Raw genomic sequence first — 18,561 nt, forward strand, 5'->3', positions numbered from 1 at the left:
GCACAGAGCAGCCTCCCACAACAAAGCGTTGTCCAGTCCACGCTGTCAGGAGTGCCAAGGTTGAGAAAGCCTGACCTAGGGTATCAGAGACAATTATATTAGAGTAAGGGGCAAAGTCTTAACTTCTTTCAATTGGAGAGAAGCTTTTCTTATTCAAATGTTCTTGTCTATAATAACATGTTAAATATTTACGTGGATCGGAACATGTGGGTTTGAGTTTAATATATAAGGATACATTTCTTCAGGTATTTATTTGGCATTTTATTTGCAGTAGGCAATACACTGGCACTGTGGATTTAAAAATAAGTTCCCTGACTTCTATGAGCTGCTATCTAGTATGGAAAAAGACATGTCAACAGTCAAATTCCTATGCGGTAATGGCAATATTAGAGGATGGAAAATAGGACAAAGAATAGCAAAATAGCCAAGGGATTTCCAGAATAGGCTTCAAAAGGGAGGAGCACCGAGTTGACACTATATGGGTAAACAGAAATACTTCAGACTAGAGGCTGAAGAAAAATCATCTTGATAGAAGGGACCCCATGAAAAAGATAACTGTTATGTAAGTCTAATTAGTTTTAGAAAATAAATTGCTCTTTCCTTCAATAGTATATGGAGCAATTAGGAGTTAAATCAGATCTAGAGTCATTAAAGGCTTCTGAAAATTTGATTGGAAAAAGTACAATGACTGATAATTTAAATCTCCAAGGGAAAAATCAGGAAAAATAAACAAGTTCTCGGAATCTAACTTATTCATGGTTCAAAGATTAAAAATATAAAAAATAAAAAAAAACACAAAAACAAGTTTGGCCCTAGCTAAGAAAAAAATATTTAAAGCCAATAAAAGCTTTTTTAAGAATCCAAGGCCAGCATTAAATGTAGGGGTAAAGAATAAAGGGGTTTTATCGCCAGCATGTAGAAAGCATTAGATATAAAAACACAAGTTGAACTCTGGAAAATAAATTTTGCCTTTGTTGTTTTTGGAAATCTTTCTTCAGGTTGAAACAATTATTTTTTGAAATTCCATTTAAAACCCAGGAGATCCTTATGATAAACAACTGAAAGTCTCTTACGCTATTACATGCCTTCAATTTTCCTACATTCTCCCTGTAGAGACACAAAAGAAAATCCCTGGGGGCTTCAGACTATCTTAAGTACCTTAGTCATATAATATTCAATTTGAACTGGTATCACTTGTAAGCTTTTATGATTCAAAAATCATATGGTATGACATTTTAAAATAGCCCCAAAGACTATCATAGCATTTCTATAATCATTTGCCACAGTCATGTATTCCAACACCCAAGAAAATGTACCTGATTTCAAAAGACACGTTTCCCTTGGCAAAACACCTGCTTCAAAGTGGAGCAAAGCTTCTTACTTCACAGAACGCTCTGAAAGCACAGAACATCACTAAAGCAACGTGTGTGAACAAAGTGTTGTGGACTGACAGGAAACCAACACGAGACTCCCACTCACCAGGCTAGCTTGGTTGTACTTAAATATGTAGAGGTCAGGCTATCTCTCTGGGCATCAAGTAACCCTGTTTTCTAAAAATCAGTTGTTATGTAATTATTTCAAAGTAGGTAAGTGGGACTTATGCTAGCATAACTAGCGCGTGAGTGCCCCAAATATAAAGAGCATGATGCAATGATCTCTATGCAAAAATCAAAAATCAGATCATCCCCAGGGGAGCTCGTTTAGATTGTTTTCAGCCATACATAGCAGTTTAATGCTTCTCCAAGTGTAGTTTTTAGACCATTTGCATCAACATAATCTGGGGTGCTGACTAAAAAGGCAGTTTCCTCGTGTCTTCAGACCTAGGGGATAAGAATCTTCAATTTGATTCTTAGCCATGCTATAATTTACAAACTATGCTTTTATGCTGAGTTTGGAATAATTTTGCATAAAAAATTACTTATTTTGTATTGAATTCACCCAGTATATAAAACAGTACTTAAAATATAAATTTTAATTTCTCTAATTAATGGTATTGAGTATTTCGAGCATATGTCCACATGATGGGATATTAACATTTGGGGATGGGGGAATCGACTATTGACTGCTTGCTTAGGAAATAAAACATTTATAAAAGTCAGTGGGCCATGATGGTAAGTGTTGATACTGTTTCCTCAGTTCCCACTCTAGAAGGGTTTGATGGGGTTGTTTCTCTAGATGAAAGAGTCTGACTTCACAGGTCATATTTTTCTGAAAAAGTTTTTTCAAAAAAAATTTCAAAGCATGAATGTAGCCTAGTCCAGGGAAGGAGAGTTGCTTTAATTTGAGAGCCAAAACAACCTGAGGGAACAATTAATGTTAAAAAGACGAAAGTGTATTTACTGACAGGATATTTTTCATAATATTATATATCTTATAAAAACACCAATCTTAAAATCATACACTCCCATAGGTCTTTAGTATGCCCACAACCCCTAGCAAGTGTTACTAACACTTTGGGAGGAAGGGTTGGGTGTGGAAGGATTTGTATATTCGAGACGGGAGGAATCAGTTACACCTCCCTTCCATTCACTGTCTCAGGCTGGCCACAGCTCATTGTCTCTGAAGTGGATTCCCAGAGGAGCCACACCGTCAGTTAGCCAGACACCTCAGACTGCATGGAAATATATAAACTGGGCCAGATTCTTCTAATTGCCATTTTGGGATCATGAGCAAGATGAGTGAGCAGACAAAACTGCAATAAGAGCCACAGGAGAGCGGAGCAGACAGAGCCAGAAAGAGCCAGACAGAGACAGAGAAGAGATCATGAAGCCTCTGAAAGACTGAGGTGGGTTTTCCAGTCCCAGTTGACCTGAGACCTTGCTGAATGCCGTTAGGTGTCCTCATAGTCCTCGAGATTTCGAAGTACCTGCGATAGGCCTCCCCTCCACCTTTGATCTGAGCTGAGTTTAGTGGGCTTCTGTTCTTGCAGCCTTGAAAAGAACAAAAGAGTTCATAAGAGAATGTGATAAATAATTGTATGAACTTCCATACAAAGCATTTCAATGGGGATCTGCCTTTTCATTTGGTTTCATTAATAGCCTGGCCTTTCTGAAATAGCTTCTGTGTCTTTTACCAGCATTTGGTTGCATATTGTGTGGCTAAAAATTACAGAGAGAGGTATCTACACTCAGCTCATACTGTCTTGACTAAACATGGTCTTTAATCAGTTGAATTCCCTTCAAGGGATAAAACTCAAATTTATTGAATGTATTTCATGGACAAATCTTTACAGTCATTAGCACTTTAATCTTCACAACTTTATAAGATTCAGGCTCAGAGAGGTCAACTGAATTGCTCAATGATCAAAGTAGAAAATGATAATGTTGATATCCTAATCTAGGCCTCTCCCTTCTAGTTCAGAACCTCTTTCTAGTAGGTCAATGTCTCTCAAAATGTAGCACATATATCAAATGTGGTACCCAAGAGTATTTTAAGTAGATTACAAAAAAAAATTGTTAAATGTTTAAAGTTACACATTTAATATATTGAAAAAAATAATTTGAATAAGATTTCATTTTATGACTGTATGTACATAGTAAATGATAGTACAGATAACATATAGCTATGGTAAAAATAAAGTTCACATGAAATTATTAACAACTTTTTGAAAATCTTTTCAAAAGTGATCCAGTGGCCACATTAAGTTCAAGATTTGGATGTAAGTTATTTTTAAGAAAGAATACATCTATGGCATTCTATCTCCATATTATATTGAAATTATTAGTGTGCAGAAGATATTACTTTTTATATAATTCCTCTATCGTCATCGATATTTAAGATATTAAAATATAAAAATGTAATAAATATTTTTCAACATCCAATACACGTGCATTACAATTGCTGAGTAACAATATAGGTGAACACTATTCTAATGATTTAACAAATGCTAAAAAGACTTAAGCATGCCCTCAGCAACTTTGTACATTTTGAGAAAGTTTTTTAGGTAATCAATAAAACTAGATAAGGTAATGTTATAATGAAGGCCAAGGATCTTCAACCACCAAAGAGCTATAGTGATCCCTTAGTAGTGTACTACTTGGGGTGTCACACCTGCATGATGAAATGGACCTGGGAAACAAAAATGACCACATTTGGGGCATGACTGGACACTCTGGGCATAACCACAGGAACACTCACAGCCAAACAGAAAATCCTTCTCATATTAACTCTGAAGCTCTTTCAGAGAGATGTAAATGTGCCATTCAGAGGATTTCTGACCGTGAATCATCTCCCATCATTGCATGGGAGCCAGTGTATAGCAGCAACAAGACTGGACTAAGGAGTAGTCCAAATTTTCATCTCCCAGCTCTGTCCTCTACTAACTGGACGACTTTGGATAAAGTTCTTTACTGCTCCAAGTCTTTTTTTCCTCACTCAGAAAATGTAAATTAAAATACCTACCTGACAGGACTGGAAGATTAGTGTAAAGGTATGTCATAAATTGTAAAGTACTATGTACTTGTTAAGCAATAATATGCTTGGAACAATAGTTAATGAAAGAAGAATTAAATTTTTCTTTTTCTCATGGGATGTATTTGCCTCATTTTCTCCTGTACTGCAAAGTTTGGTGTGTTTCTTTTACAAAGTGCAATTATTCTGCCACACAAAATAGCATTCAAAATTTGAAGGTTGGAAGCATGTTTCTAGTGGGATGAGAATCCTGTACTAAAGATTTTTTTTTTCCAGAAAACATTACAGCAGATTTGATGATGCATTGGTTGAGACGGTCCAACTTAAATAAACAAAAAAACTGCTCTTCTTAGAATTGGAAAGAATAATAAGGAATGTGTTTATTTTTCACAACATAGACTCCACAAGTCTGGTGAAATATCTGAAGTTATGAATTCATGCCCTCTGCATCTGGCTCATGCCAATGTCAATGCTGGTTTGAGAATGTTGTCTCTTTCCTTTACTGCCAACTTGGATCTTACTGAGGTTTTGAAAGCCTGTGTCATCATTTTGTTTTCTAAGGCCTCAAGGAGTTTGACTTTGCAGAGTGAAATCATTCTAGAAGCAGTTTTAATCAACAGGCTTAATGAGTGAGATTGTTGAGGAGTCCCATGTATGCATAAAGAGCTTTATTTCCCCTGTTTAATTACTTTAGAAACATTTCTGTATTCATTGATAAATTCACTTTACTTTTATGCAAGACACACGCTGCCCTTGAAAATCACTTGATACCCTTTGCCTTGGTTAGATGTCAAATATGCTAAACATTTCTAAAAGTTCTTTCTCTTCCAGATGATCTATTGAGGTTGTTTGAAGTACTGTGATTCTAAATTGCCTCTTATTTCTAATATTTCTCTGCTCAAATATCTGGCAGAAAGGTTGCTTATTGTACCCTCTAGTGGTGATTGTGACATTCTTTTAAAAATATATATTTATTTCCCGTTTTGGCCTTTTATTGTAAATTTACTGCACAACGTAGAAGAATTTTATCAACCTTTAAGGAGATACAAATGATAGAATCATTTGTATTTCAGTGTCATGGTGTTTATAATTGCATCAAAAATTGTTTTATAGGAGAGTGCCCTATTTTCCTCACATTTTATTACCCCAAATTTTATTTCATTTTTTAAAAAAATGTTTTAATTCTTTCTTTCATTTTGGAATATTGTCAACATTCAGTTATTCACCCTACTGGAGGACCTTCACCTCCCAAAATATCACCTATATTTGAATTTAGAGGACCTTTACATTCATGTTTAGTCATAGTACATTTCTTTTTCCAAGGATTCGCAACATTTGAAGTAAAATAAAGAAGCCACACATGGGATTTCCGATTCTATGAGAACTAGGAATTTATCCACACGATTCCTTTTCCAGTATTCTGCTGTTCCATTCTTTCTTTCTTTGGCTTCCTTACCCTCCATTTTCTCCCCACCCCAAGATGAGCCATGGCAAATTTTTAAAATAAAAGAAAGCACATGCTTTGGAGGAGCTGCTGCCAAGTGTACTGCTATCCCTCTGTCTACCTTTTTCTCAGGGAGAAATTTAACTGGATATTTTTTATTCTAAAGTTCTTGCTTCCAAATTCTAATGAGTTATAGTTTGTATACGGAGGGTGACAATAAAGGCAGTTGTGAAAAACAAAGCAGACAATCAAGCAGAACAGGTGGTTCTCAACAAAAACTTGAAATTAAGATTTGTCTTCAACTGAGAGGAATTATAAGGTAATCATAAATTAAAATGACTTTAACAAATAAATAAAAATGCCTTGTTTGTGGATAAAAAGACTCAGTATTTTAAGTTGTCAGTTTCCGTAAATGAATCTGTAAATTCAATGGCATCCCAATTAATGCACTTGAGCAAATGTACCTAAAGTTTGTCTGAAAGAATATGCAAGTAAGAATGTGCAAGAAAAACAGCAACAAAAATTTTAATAGGGGTCATAAAGGAAAGGACTAGATTTAATGTGTTTAAAGGGCATAGTAAATAAAACAGTACGATATCAGCTCAGTAAAAGAGAGGTATTGCAAAGGAACAGAAAAGCAAACAAGCAGTAATATATGGTATTTTAGTAAAAGTTAATGTTGGCATTTTGAATTAGTGAGGAAAAAGGAATTGAAACAACTAATTAATCATTTCAAGCAAAAAATACAACGGCCTACCTCTCTCCTCACATCAAAATATGTTTCAAATAGATCCATGTGTTAAATTTTAAAACATAATAAAATACTGAAAATAAATAAGAATGAGATAAATCTTGGAGTGAGGAAAGCATTTATGAACATAATATGAAACCCAGAGATCATAAAGAAAATATCTATAAATATAACATTATACAGATTTAAACTTTGAAATTTTTTATAAAAAAAAATCTTCCATAATTATGGTCAGAAGGCAACAACTAGAAAAACAGTCATAATATTTGTGAAAGCAAAGTGCCAGTTTTCTAATTCACAAAGACCTCTCTTTAGTCACTAGGAGAAAGGCAACACAACAGAAAAATAGGCAAAGGGCATAAATAGGCAAACCCCACGGGAACAGATACAAATGGACAGAAAACAATGAAAAGATGCTCAACCTCACTGATGGTGAAACACAAATCTAAACAACAAAAACAGAAATGCAAATCTAAACAAGCTGAAAAACGTTGCTGATCAGTCTGGTGAAGATCAAAAGAGTTGATAATGCAAATTTGTGAACATATGACAAAGCAGGGAATTTCAGTAGTATAGGTAGCAATGAAAATGAATGCAATCCTTTTTGAGGTGACTCTGACAATAATCATTAAAATGTTTTTAACTTACTTTTATGCTTTGGGGACTTCATCCTACAGAAATACTTTACATGAATGTATAGAGATATATGAATAAAGCTATTTTTAAAAAATGACTCAAATATCACTATGGAAAACAATATGGCAGTTCCTAAAAAAAAAAAAAACTATAAACATAGAATTATTATATGATCCCATAATTCCACTTCTGGGTATATATGCAAATGAATTGAAAGCAGAGACTCAAACAGATATTTGTACACCTATGTTCATAGCAACATTGTTCACAATAGCCAAAAAGTAGAAGCAACCCAAGTGTCCATCAACAGATGAATAAATAAACAAAATGTGGCACATACATATAATGGAATATTATTCAGCCTTAAAAAGGAAGGAAATTCCGATACATGCTACAACATTGATGAACCTTGAAGATACCATATGCTAAGTGAAATAAGCCAGTTACAAAAAGACAAATACTGTATGACTTCACTTATATGAGGTCCCTAAAGTAGTCAGATTCAAAAAGTAGAAGGGTGGTTGTCAGAACCCATAGTAAAGGGGAGTTAGTGTTTAATCAGTATAGAGTTTCATCTGGGGAAGATGAATGGTGGTGATTGTCGTATGACAATATATATATACTTAATACCAGAAAACTGTACACTTTAAAATGGTTAAAAATATAAACTTAAAGTTATATATATTTAACCACAGTTTTTAAAAAAGTGTTGTAGGCTTCTATGACTTGGGCTATGTCCAAAAAAAGGTGTCAGATGGTAAATGTTGGGCTATTCACTACACTCACATTATCTATCAAAGCACTTCTGAAATGTAAATTTGTTGCAGTATTTTTTTAAATAACCAAAATGTTCATCAATAAGTTATAGTATAACTGGTTTTTGTTTTGTTTTGTTTTGTTTTTGAGACAGAGTCTTGCTCTGTTGCCCGGGCTAGAGTGCCATGGTGTCAGGCTATAGCTAACAGCAACCTCAAACTCCTGGGCTCAAGCAATCCTTCTGCCTCAGCCTCCCGTGTAGCTGGGACTACAGGCATGCGCCACCATGCCTAGATAATTTTTTCTATATATTTTTAGTTGTCCAGCTAATTTCTTTCTATTTTTAGTAGAGACGGGGGTATCACTCTTGCTCAGGCTGGTCTTGAACTCCTGACTTTAAGTGATCCTCCTGCCTCGGCCTCCCAGAGTGCTAGGATTACAGGTGTGAGCCACCGCGCCCAGCCTAGTATAACTGTTAAATGGAGTAACATGCAACCGTTAAAAAAAATGAAGTAGACACTTATATATAGAATGATGCACAAGATATGTTGCCCAGTGAAAAATGAAATGTAAAATTGTATTAGAGTTATTTTATGTATTTCTTTTGTAAAAATAAAATTACATCAAGTTAACCAAGGGTAAGGCCATCTAACCCAGATGATGGAAAAAGCATTATCTTTGTGATTTTCTTCTTGAGGACACAGAGCCAGGTCTTACTCTTTTATATAGGAGTTGGATTTTCCTGTAACTGATAGACGTTCTCCACCGTCAGTCATACTAGGAAGACATTCATCCTGAGACAGAAAATGAGGACTTAACGAGCAGGAATTAGACTGAGGCGAGGAGAAAATTTTCCTCCTTTTTCTGAGATCAAGACTCAGTGATTATGAGGGGCCAGGAGCCCTGACCTGTGCCTGTCTACACAGAGACAAGCTGATGACAAGTCAGGAAAGTGGCTGAGCCCATTGGTGACCCAGAGCATACCGGACTTGAACTGCAGAAGCGATTTATTCTTTGTGTTGGACTGTCCTGCCATGAATCCTTGTTCTTCCGTAAGGGGAAATTATGGTAGAACCCGTGTCCATACCAGTAGGCAGAGGGCACTTAAACAAGAAAAGGGAAGCACCCCAGGGACATGTTCCTTAGCACGTGATAGGTAGCAGAAACCATTAGGTATATGTAAGAGACATTCTTTGGAGGTGATTCCATCTTAATCAATAAAGAAGATTGGGCCAGGGGTCTCACTATCATGGTTTGAATTAGAATAATTATAAACCAGATATTATCCAGGCCAAGTCTTTCTGACCCTTCAAGATAAAAGTGGTTCAACACCCACCACCAAGTCCAGGTCCTGTGGCATCTAAAACATTGCCAAGCGATTTGTGAACTCAGGGGGCTCAGGCAGCAAAGGAAGAAGGGTCTTGTGTCTCCGGGCCTCCTCTGCCTCTGTTCCTGTGATCACCTGCTTCCACATACACGGTCTCTCTTCACACAGCTTCAGTACAGTCTTGATGTTCAGCCCCTTCTTCCTTACCTGTGTCCACAAGAAAAGCTTACTCACACCAAGCATTCTGTGGACATAACAGTCTTTACTAACCTCTGGGGGCTGCGGGAAGGTGTTCCTGCCAGCTACATGGCGTCCCTGTGAGAAATTGCTGGAGCCCAGACACTTTTTGGGCAGCCCAGCACCATGAATTCTCTTCACTCCTCCCCCAAGCAGGGCCCAGTCCCACGGCCGCCTCTGGCTCCTCCCCTCCCACTCCACTCCTCACCCCCTACTCCTCACCCCCCACCCCACACTCATTTATTTCTCCATGATTATTTCTTCTCTACTCTGCCTTCTGCCCTTTTTCTGGAAGGAAAAAAAAAAAAAGGAAGAACGCCTTTCCTTGCCTCCTGCCAAGCAATTTGTGCTCTGTTCTCTGAAGTTTGGGCATCAACCGAAACCCTGGCCAATATCTTTAAGATTTCACCTTTTAACTCAATCGTTTATTAAGGTATTTTTCCAAATAGAAACTGGCCTCAATCTATGATGAATTTTCAAATCAGCAGTGAAGATAACAAAAATATTGCCACTTTATTATCTAATATAGATAGATGCATGGTAGAAATAGATAGGCCCCCAAAGGGCAAAGATACGGTTTACTAAACTGTCAGTAATAAATTATCTCTAAGGGAGTGGGTCAGATTATTTTCATTTTCTTCATTGGATATTTCCAATGCTTCTTGCATTTTTACAACAAGCTTATATCATTTTCCACTGGGATATCAAGGTGAGACAGACACAGTCCTGCCCTTGGGACACTCACAGTCCAGGACACACAGCTCAAGCTTGGTGTGATGCAGCTGGTCAGCATGGCTTGGCCCTGGCCATCTGAAGAACTGACAAGTCTAATTGCATTATCTGTTCTTTGTGAAATTCATATTGTTGTAAAACATTTTCTAAGTGGTAATAGCTCCACTTTCTGTCTCCCAGAACCACAAATTGCCATCAGTTCCTGGTTTTAATGTGTCTCCCTTCTAATAAAATCGGCATACGATTGTTCCTGTCATTCCCACTGCAATTTATCTTTTGTCAGGTTTTAATTGAAAACATCCGAATATTTCTTCTGTAGCTATAATTCCAAGGAGCCAGATATGGTATTAGGCTTACTTTTCTGCTTGTCCTGATAAGAAAACCAGGGAATTCTAATTCTACCAGTTTTTCCCCTAGGTTTGGAATTTAAATTATTTTAATATTTATGAAATGAGACATTTTTAGCAAGAGCAATACTCAGTAATTGGAAAATCAGTTACCTTTTATCCCTTGGTTAAAAAGAGGAAGTAGGTCAGTTCCTTGTTAATATTATTAGCAAATACTATTTATAGTGTGGTATAAATTACTGGGAAAAGACATCCTAATTTTGACTTTCAAGCAGGAGGCAATAGTTAACTCATTCTTATTCTTAAATATATTAAGAATGCAGCAGACCAATTTTTCAGGAAGGAAGAGTATGTCCTTGCCATCTTACCAAAAAAAAAAATAAAAAATACTAAACTAAGTCGCTAAGACATTTTCACTACTCATATCATGTATTTTGCTAGAAATGTTTGTCACAGCCGCATATTTCAGCCAGGTCTATTTGATGGAGAGAAAAATATGAACTTGAAAATAAAATATGTATTATATGGAGTTACTCATACCCCTTTATTTATAGACACTTCTGTGTGTATTTCCATCACAACTGTAAAACTAAAATTCTGGTGGATTTCTCTGCATTTGAGTCTTCTGGCAAGGATATTTAAATTGACCAGCCACCAAACTGAGTGCACCTGAAATAAATTATGAGGTATTTATCAATACCATCATTTTAAAGGCTTGGAAATGCTGTTTATGCCTGGCTAATTGCTAAACTGAGAAGAAGGTTGTCTCACAGGCAGCAAGATTACAAAGCAGCTTCCATGTTTGCACACATCAGAATAAATGACAATTTTGACATAAAATACAAAACCAAATATTTCTCAGGAAGAATTATCATTTGCTGATGCCCAATGCCATCTAACTCTGGGTGAAAACATTACCAAAAATCTACTTCTCTGCTTTGCTCCTAAATGACCTGGAAGGGTGGTGACATCGGCTTTTGATGTTTCAAAAAGGAGGAAGCCATATTTCAAACAAGAAGGGCTAGGAAATATTAAAACTGCTCAGACTGGAAATTTCCACATCTGACAACACAACAAAAGCCTCTCGGACAAATGTGCTCTCAAGCGCTGTCCTGCTTCCAATTTCCTGTCCCTTCTAAAGGCTCTTCAGTTTTCAGCCCTGCTCCTGGAGGTACGCTGGCCAGAGTTCCAGGATAAGTGGTCCCCTGATTAATGCTCCGTGCTGACCCCTGCATGAGGCCAGGGAGATCCTCCACACAGTCCTGTGATGAACAGTCGCTCCAAGGGAAGTTGGAAATCTAATCTGCAGAAGGAGCCTTTGGATCGCCATGCTCCTCGACTCCACGGAATCAGTTTTGAAGCTTTAGACTGGGGATTAAAGCAAGAAGACTAAAGCCTGAGTCCCTGCATTGTATCAGTTGCAAAATTTAGACCAATCTTCAAAGACACCAAGAACTCAGCTCTGAATTATAATTTTGTCAGTAGTTCTTTGCCTGCCACTTTCACATTTAATGCCTCTTCAAATTCTGCAGTTCTGTAAATCCACGGATGATTTCAGTTGCTTGAATCATGATTCTGCCCCTGGGAATTGAAGAATGACCACGGATACGCTGGTCTCTCCCCTCTCCCAAGGATTCGTGCTCTCAGTAGCCTCTGATCAGTTGGACTTCCATTACCCTAGCCCAGTCCTGTGTTTTCCTGAGGTATTTGATCTATTTCTAGAATGCCTATTTCCTTCAGGCAATTAAACCTACAGCTATATAATAGTTTATTATTTTAGTTTTGAAGAGCAGAAAAGAAGACATTTTCTCCATGATTTTCCCCTCATCTCCTATCTTTTCAAGCCATTGCTGGGTCACATTGGAAGTTCAGTTTTGTTCTCTGATTTTTATCAAAGAAGAGAGATTCCTTCAGATTTACCCTCTGAAATGGCTGTAGGCTTCACACTACCATATTTTGTATGTCTTGTGAAACGTTCACATAGCTAGCTCAAGAGTATAATGAACACCCCAGGATGCATGAAAGAATTGCTTGATGAAGAGACAGACCGTTCAAGAGGTAGAATTTGAGAGAGTGGCCCTGCAGTCTTCTTTCTTACTTAATCTAGTTTTTTTTCCCCCACATCCACTCCCTTCACCAGCTACCATGGCTTCACAGAGAGCTTACATTGTGCACACATATTTTTTATGTTATTGTGGGCTATAAAAAACAGTTAGAATAGAAGTGGTTCTTGTCTTTCTTGATAAAGAGACTTTTCTGCAAAGCATAAAATAAAATGAAACTCGCTTTGTAACATGTTATGAATTGAATTGTGTGGTCCCTCCTCTGCCCCAAAATTCATATGTTGAAGTCCTATGAATGTGACCTTATTCAGAGATATATCTTTACAGGGGCAATTTAAAATGAGGTCATTACAGTGGACCTTCATCCAATATGACTAGTGTCCATATAAAAAGGGAAATTTGGATCCAGAGACACACATAAAGGGAACATCATTTAAAGAAACACAGGGAGAAGACAGACATCTACAAGCCTAAGAGAGAGGCCTAGAATAGATTTTTTCCTTAAGGTCCCTGGAAGGAACCAACCCTGTCAACACCTTGATTTTGGACTTCTAGTCTCCAAAGCTATGAGACAATAAATTTCTGTTGTGTAAGCCACCTAGTTAGTTGGTGACACCTTATTATGGCAGCCCTGGCAAACTAGTACAGAGCCCAGCTGTAGTTAATTGCTTTCTTTTTTGCTTTTCACCCCGTACCTTTATTTTACGTACTGAAGCGTTCATTGCCATGGCCACCTCTTTCCCTTCGTCCCGAAGCTGGAGTTGAGAGATAATAACTCTCTTAGAAATAGCTGCAGTGCCTGGGGTCTGGCATCCAAGATCTAAACTTGGATTTTTGATGTCGCAAACTCTGGATTGACTCCTCTGGAAGGTAATCATGATGACAATTGTCATTTGGAGAGCCTTTTCTATGTGGTAGCTCTTTCACAGGCATCATCTGACACAAAAACTCTAGAAGATCTGTGCTGATATTATCCCTGCTCAAAAGATGACGAAATTGAGAATCAGGGAAGTTAAGTAACTTTTCCAAGGTCACTCAGTGGTAGAACGGAGATTTGAACACAAACAGTCTGACTGCAGAGACTGTGTATCTTTGCGGAAGCCACACGAGATGGTTCCCTGACCAGAATGTCTACAGAAAAAATGAAATGCCCAAAACAGTGGAGTGATTAAATAATTTTTGGTTTACTCATGCAATGAAATATAAAATATAGCATATAAACAATAGAAACAAATAAACATTTGACATACGACAGACATAACAAATAATACATAACAAAACAATGACTTTATAAATATATATTTTATATGTATTTAATGGCATGGAAAAATGTTCACTATATAATATTAAATGAAATGGTCGTATATGAAAGCTGTCTGCACAGTAAGATCCCAATTTTATGCTTAAACATTAGAAAATAGAATGCCAATGTTGATTATGTCTAGTGATTGGATAAAAAGGTGATTTTAATTTTTTTGTTTATGCTTCTGTCTCCAATTTTTTATGCCTATATACTAACTTTAAAATCCAAAAATTAAGGCATAGTAAACATATAAAAAGTCCTGAAGTGAATCTCCCCTAATTTCTAGTATTGAACAAAAAGGAGTCTTTTATTTTTATTTTTTCTGTGACAACCTCGGCCACCTCTATCTAGAGATAAGGTGGCCTCCCATCCTGGCCTTGTTTGGGTTCGATTCTTTAGTTTCCATAAGAAAATATCAATTCTACCACTAGCTCAACTGACTCTGATAGATGTGTCCTTCATTGGCATCATAGATTATCTATATACATTCTTCTCTCCAGAGAGCATAACCTTGAACTCTGAGGCTCAAAACAGTTAAAAAGCTTCACTGCAAAAAAAAAAAAAAAAAAAAAAATCAGATAAAACTCCCAGTTGGCCGTATAGTAAATCTATTTCTATGGGTCATTTTAACATCAAATCTTACAGCTGCATCGTACAACCACATCACTGAGCTCTTCACAGAATTACCTTTACAGAGCTGGATTTGGCTAATATCTTGCATTGAGGGACATTATAACTAACAGCCCTATGAAACCCCTTATTGTATTATATGTGCAATGCTGTTGAACAGTTGTTCACCATATCATTACACTTGAGGAAGGAATTTCTCCCAGGTCAAAAATTGCCATGATTTTTCCAAGCAATAGGTTTGTCTTCATCTTATGGACACAGTAATCGTATTATCAATTTACTAATTACAGATCACACACACACATCTCTGTCTTAGCTGCTGTAAACCTCCAAGCCAAATATGCAGTATTCCTCTAGCAAATGTCCACGTGCAGTGTGATAGTTCCTGATTTTCTCCTAGCACTCATTTCCTCGTTTTATTAATTTTTATATGCTCCTTCAAAGCTTTTCTAGAACAAGAAGGAGGGAGGGGGAAATGAATGAATTAATGAAGAAAGAAAGAGAGAAGGAAAGAAAGAAAGAAAAAGAAGAAAGAAGAAAGAAAGAAAGAAAGAAAGAAAGAAAGAAAGAAAGAAAGAAAGAAAGAAAGAAAGAAAGAAAGAAAGAAAGAAAGAAAGAAAAAGAAAGAAAAAGAAAAATTATGATGAGAACTTAGGGCTATGATTTCAAGTCAACACAATATGGAGAGTTTTATTGCTTCATCTGTTCTTCTAGAACAACCTACGGTGATTCAAGAGGCGCTAACATGAGGAAAACATGACAAATGGAAGATTTTCCCCACTACTTGGTTGCAAGAAGAGTGACACAGTCCAAGTCCCAGGTATACTTACAGCTCTGACAAGATCCACTGTGACCATAGAAACTACCTAAAATAGACTTATTTTCTTAGGGACTAAGCCAGCTGCACTGGGTCCAAGTGGACAAGTCAGAAAGGCAGAAAAGAGTGACTTTTTTCTTTGTTCCTTTGTAATTTTCCAAGTTCAAATTCTCCCCTGCATCTTTACACACACTCCCCTACTTACAGACTGTCGACTGCAGGCCAGTGGGGACAAAGCGGGCATCAGAACAAGAGAGTGTGTACTCTGTCTACCACCAACAGCCGTGTGAACACTTGATTAGGGCCACTTTGCTCCTGGATACCAAGAGAGTTAACCCACAGCTTTTCAGAAGCTGCCCTGTTCATACCTAAGAGAGCTCCCACTGTTCCCTTTCTTACCTTGCTCACAGGACTTCCACCATCGGTTGTTTTTGCTATTCAGTGTTTAAGTTTGGTGTTTCAGCTTTCCCTGTAGGCAGCATTTGATCTCTTTCTTTCCTGTAAACAGCAGTGTGGCCTGTCCTAACATTCCCTCCAGAATACTTTTTGTCTCTGAGGTGCTGAGTCACTGAAAGGAGCCACAGACACTCTGTGGGCAGCAGTCGGCAATTGAAAAAACAGAATCATTTCCCAGGACTTAAAAGGTTATTTTCAAGAGTGAGTGAACTCAGGAGGATGGGGAAAGTGGGCGAGAAGTTCATGCAGGGTAAAAGGCACAAAGTCCACTTCACAGAGTTTGAGGAAGATCATATTTCATAAGTGAAAATGGTATAACACGAATGGAAAATTCCCCATCATGCAGCAGGGAAGCAGTTCCTCAGGTCTGGGCTGGGACTGCAGAGAGTCTATCGAGTTCTCAGCCTTTCCCACTGGCCTCCACCTTTGGGTTTTGCACCAGATAAATGGGAGGGTGACTTTTGCTCCTCCTGTAATAGAAGGGTACTGAGAGGATAAATGTGTGAAGTTCTAAGCGTTTGGATGTCTTGATTTAGCTACTGATCTTCAAATATCTACTGCTTCAAAACCAAAGTCTGGCTACATTCGAACTTTCCATTTGATATTTCCCAAAGGTCAGTGAATTAAAAGCAAACTTTTTAAGTAAAAGAATGAAGTGTAGCAGGATATACAGGAAAAGTTTGACACTGTAAGCTTTCAAAAATGGATATTGGTGACAACTTCTTGTGAATCAACAATATTTCAAAATAAAAAAAGGTTTAAAAAATGGGTATTGGTCCTACCCAAAAACAGAGAGATTTCTCATAAAATACCATGTGAGTGTGATATTACAATAGCGCCCTCCTCAAATCTTACTTTATCCCAATAACCATACAAGCTACCATTCGAATAATATGGTCTCATTACAAATATATAATCTTATACATCCTGGCAAGAACTATATGAGGTAGGTATAATTTTCCCATATTTCAGATAAGAAAACTGAGGCTCAGAGAAATTAAGTAATTTATATAAGATTATACTACTGTAGGAAGCAGATGCCTGGTCTACCTGAACACAAAGTCACTCAATCTGCTCTGTTTAGCCCATCAATCTGCTATACTGACTTCTATCCAATTTCCTGTTCCTGGCTACCCTATGGAAAAAGCACAAAATTTAGAATCATATTTGTCATTTGCTCACTGTGTAACTGGACAGGTACACAGCTGTTTGAGCCTGAATTTCCTCAGCTCTAAAATTGGGATAACAATGTCTACCTACTCTGTTAGAACATTCCATGAGATTATGTTTGTAAAACAGTGCCCAGCTCATATTACGTGCTTAATGAATAGTACAGGATGATCATACCATTCTTCAGCTGTACTGAAATGCACTGATACTTAACTTTCATGTGTGTGTCATGGTTCCTCCAGCTAGATTAAAAATCTTCTTTTGTATCCCCTTGTGTCAGTTAGAATGCTATTGATTACAAGTTCTGTAAACCAGACACACACTGGGTTAAACAGAAAGGAAATCAATCAGCTCACATAGGAGAATGGCCAGGACAGGCTTGGGGGGGGTTGGTTCAGCAATCAACAATGTCTGTAAGGACCTCGATTCTTTCTCTCTGCTCCACCATCTACAGGATCTGCTTAACCCTACAGCTTGTTACCCTCGCTGGTGTGGGGGGCTATGGTAGCCTACGGTAACCAGTAGTGATCATATTTCATTCCTGTCTGAGAAGAGAGGAAGGCTGCTGCCTTGTGGTTGTATTAAGGACAAGAAAGCTTATTTTCCACATAGTTACCGGTCTCTCCTGTCATCTCATTGCCCCATGCTGGCTTGAGCTTGCCCACATGGAACTATTCACTGATAAAAGGAGATAGATTTTTCAGTATTAATTTATTAATCATCTTAATGATTGGAAGCAGAATTTGTCCACTACCCTCCTCAAAGCTTTATACATCAGGACTCAATTACTACTTCTTAAATGGATGAATGAATGAAAATAAGCTTATTTATGAATACAGGTGGAAATTCTAGTAACACCCAGAAAAATTGACAGTGAATGGCACAGAAATAAACCAAGGCTGCCTGATTTCAGAGCCCACAGGGCTCCACGTCCACTCGTTATGCAGAAAGGGGCGGTAAGAATTCCCCTTGCTCCATACAAGTTACCTTAGACCAATCCTGTTGTGATGCTAATTAACTTAGATCTATAAATACACTTCTCAAGCACAGATGACACGAATGTGGGGAAGAAAAACAAGACCCTTAACACCTTATCTACAGCAGACTCCTCAAGAGATGATTTAGGTAGTGCATATTCACTGCATTAAATAACACTGAATTACATAGCAGTTAATCTCTATTCAGCACCTTTTCAATCCTCCTGAAACTATCAAAGCGAAAGCCAGTTTAGTGCTCTAAGGCTTTAACACTCTCTCACACTTGTTCATCTCTCTCTGAAGCTTTGAAGAGCATCTACCTGGACTTGTAAACATTGTTTTGTTTTCCATTTAATTACTTTTACAGTTATCTTGTATTTGTGATAAGCAACACTGGTCTTTCCATCTGAGATAGTAAGACAAAGTTTCCCTTGAACATAAACCTATTTAAAAGAAAAAGAAAGCCAATTAAAATAATTAATTTAGAGAAGAGATTGCACATGCA

General features: G+C 37.4%; 1 long non-coding RNA gene across 1 annotated transcript; it reads right to left on the reverse strand.

Annotated features, from left to right (window-relative positions):
• Nucleotides 1–262: 262 nt before the first annotated feature.
• On the reverse strand, nt 263–16,049 carry LOC123643717. The gene is made up of 5 exons (XR_006736892.1): nt 15,853–16,049; nt 13,399–13,566; nt 9,334–9,531; nt 2,867–2,930; nt 263–1,394 (listed from the first exon to the last, which is right to left on the reverse strand). It is a non-coding gene; the product is annotated as an uncharacterized LOC123643717 (long non-coding RNA).
• Between the last annotated feature and the right edge of the window lie 2,512 nt (nt 16,050–18,561).

Source organism: Lemur catta, chromosome 8 (assembly GCF_020740605.2).
Source record: "Lemur catta isolate mLemCat1 chromosome 8, mLemCat1.pri, whole genome shotgun sequence".
In the NCBI taxonomy this organism is placed as follows: Eukaryota; Metazoa; Chordata; class Mammalia; order Primates; family Lemuridae; genus Lemur; species Lemur catta.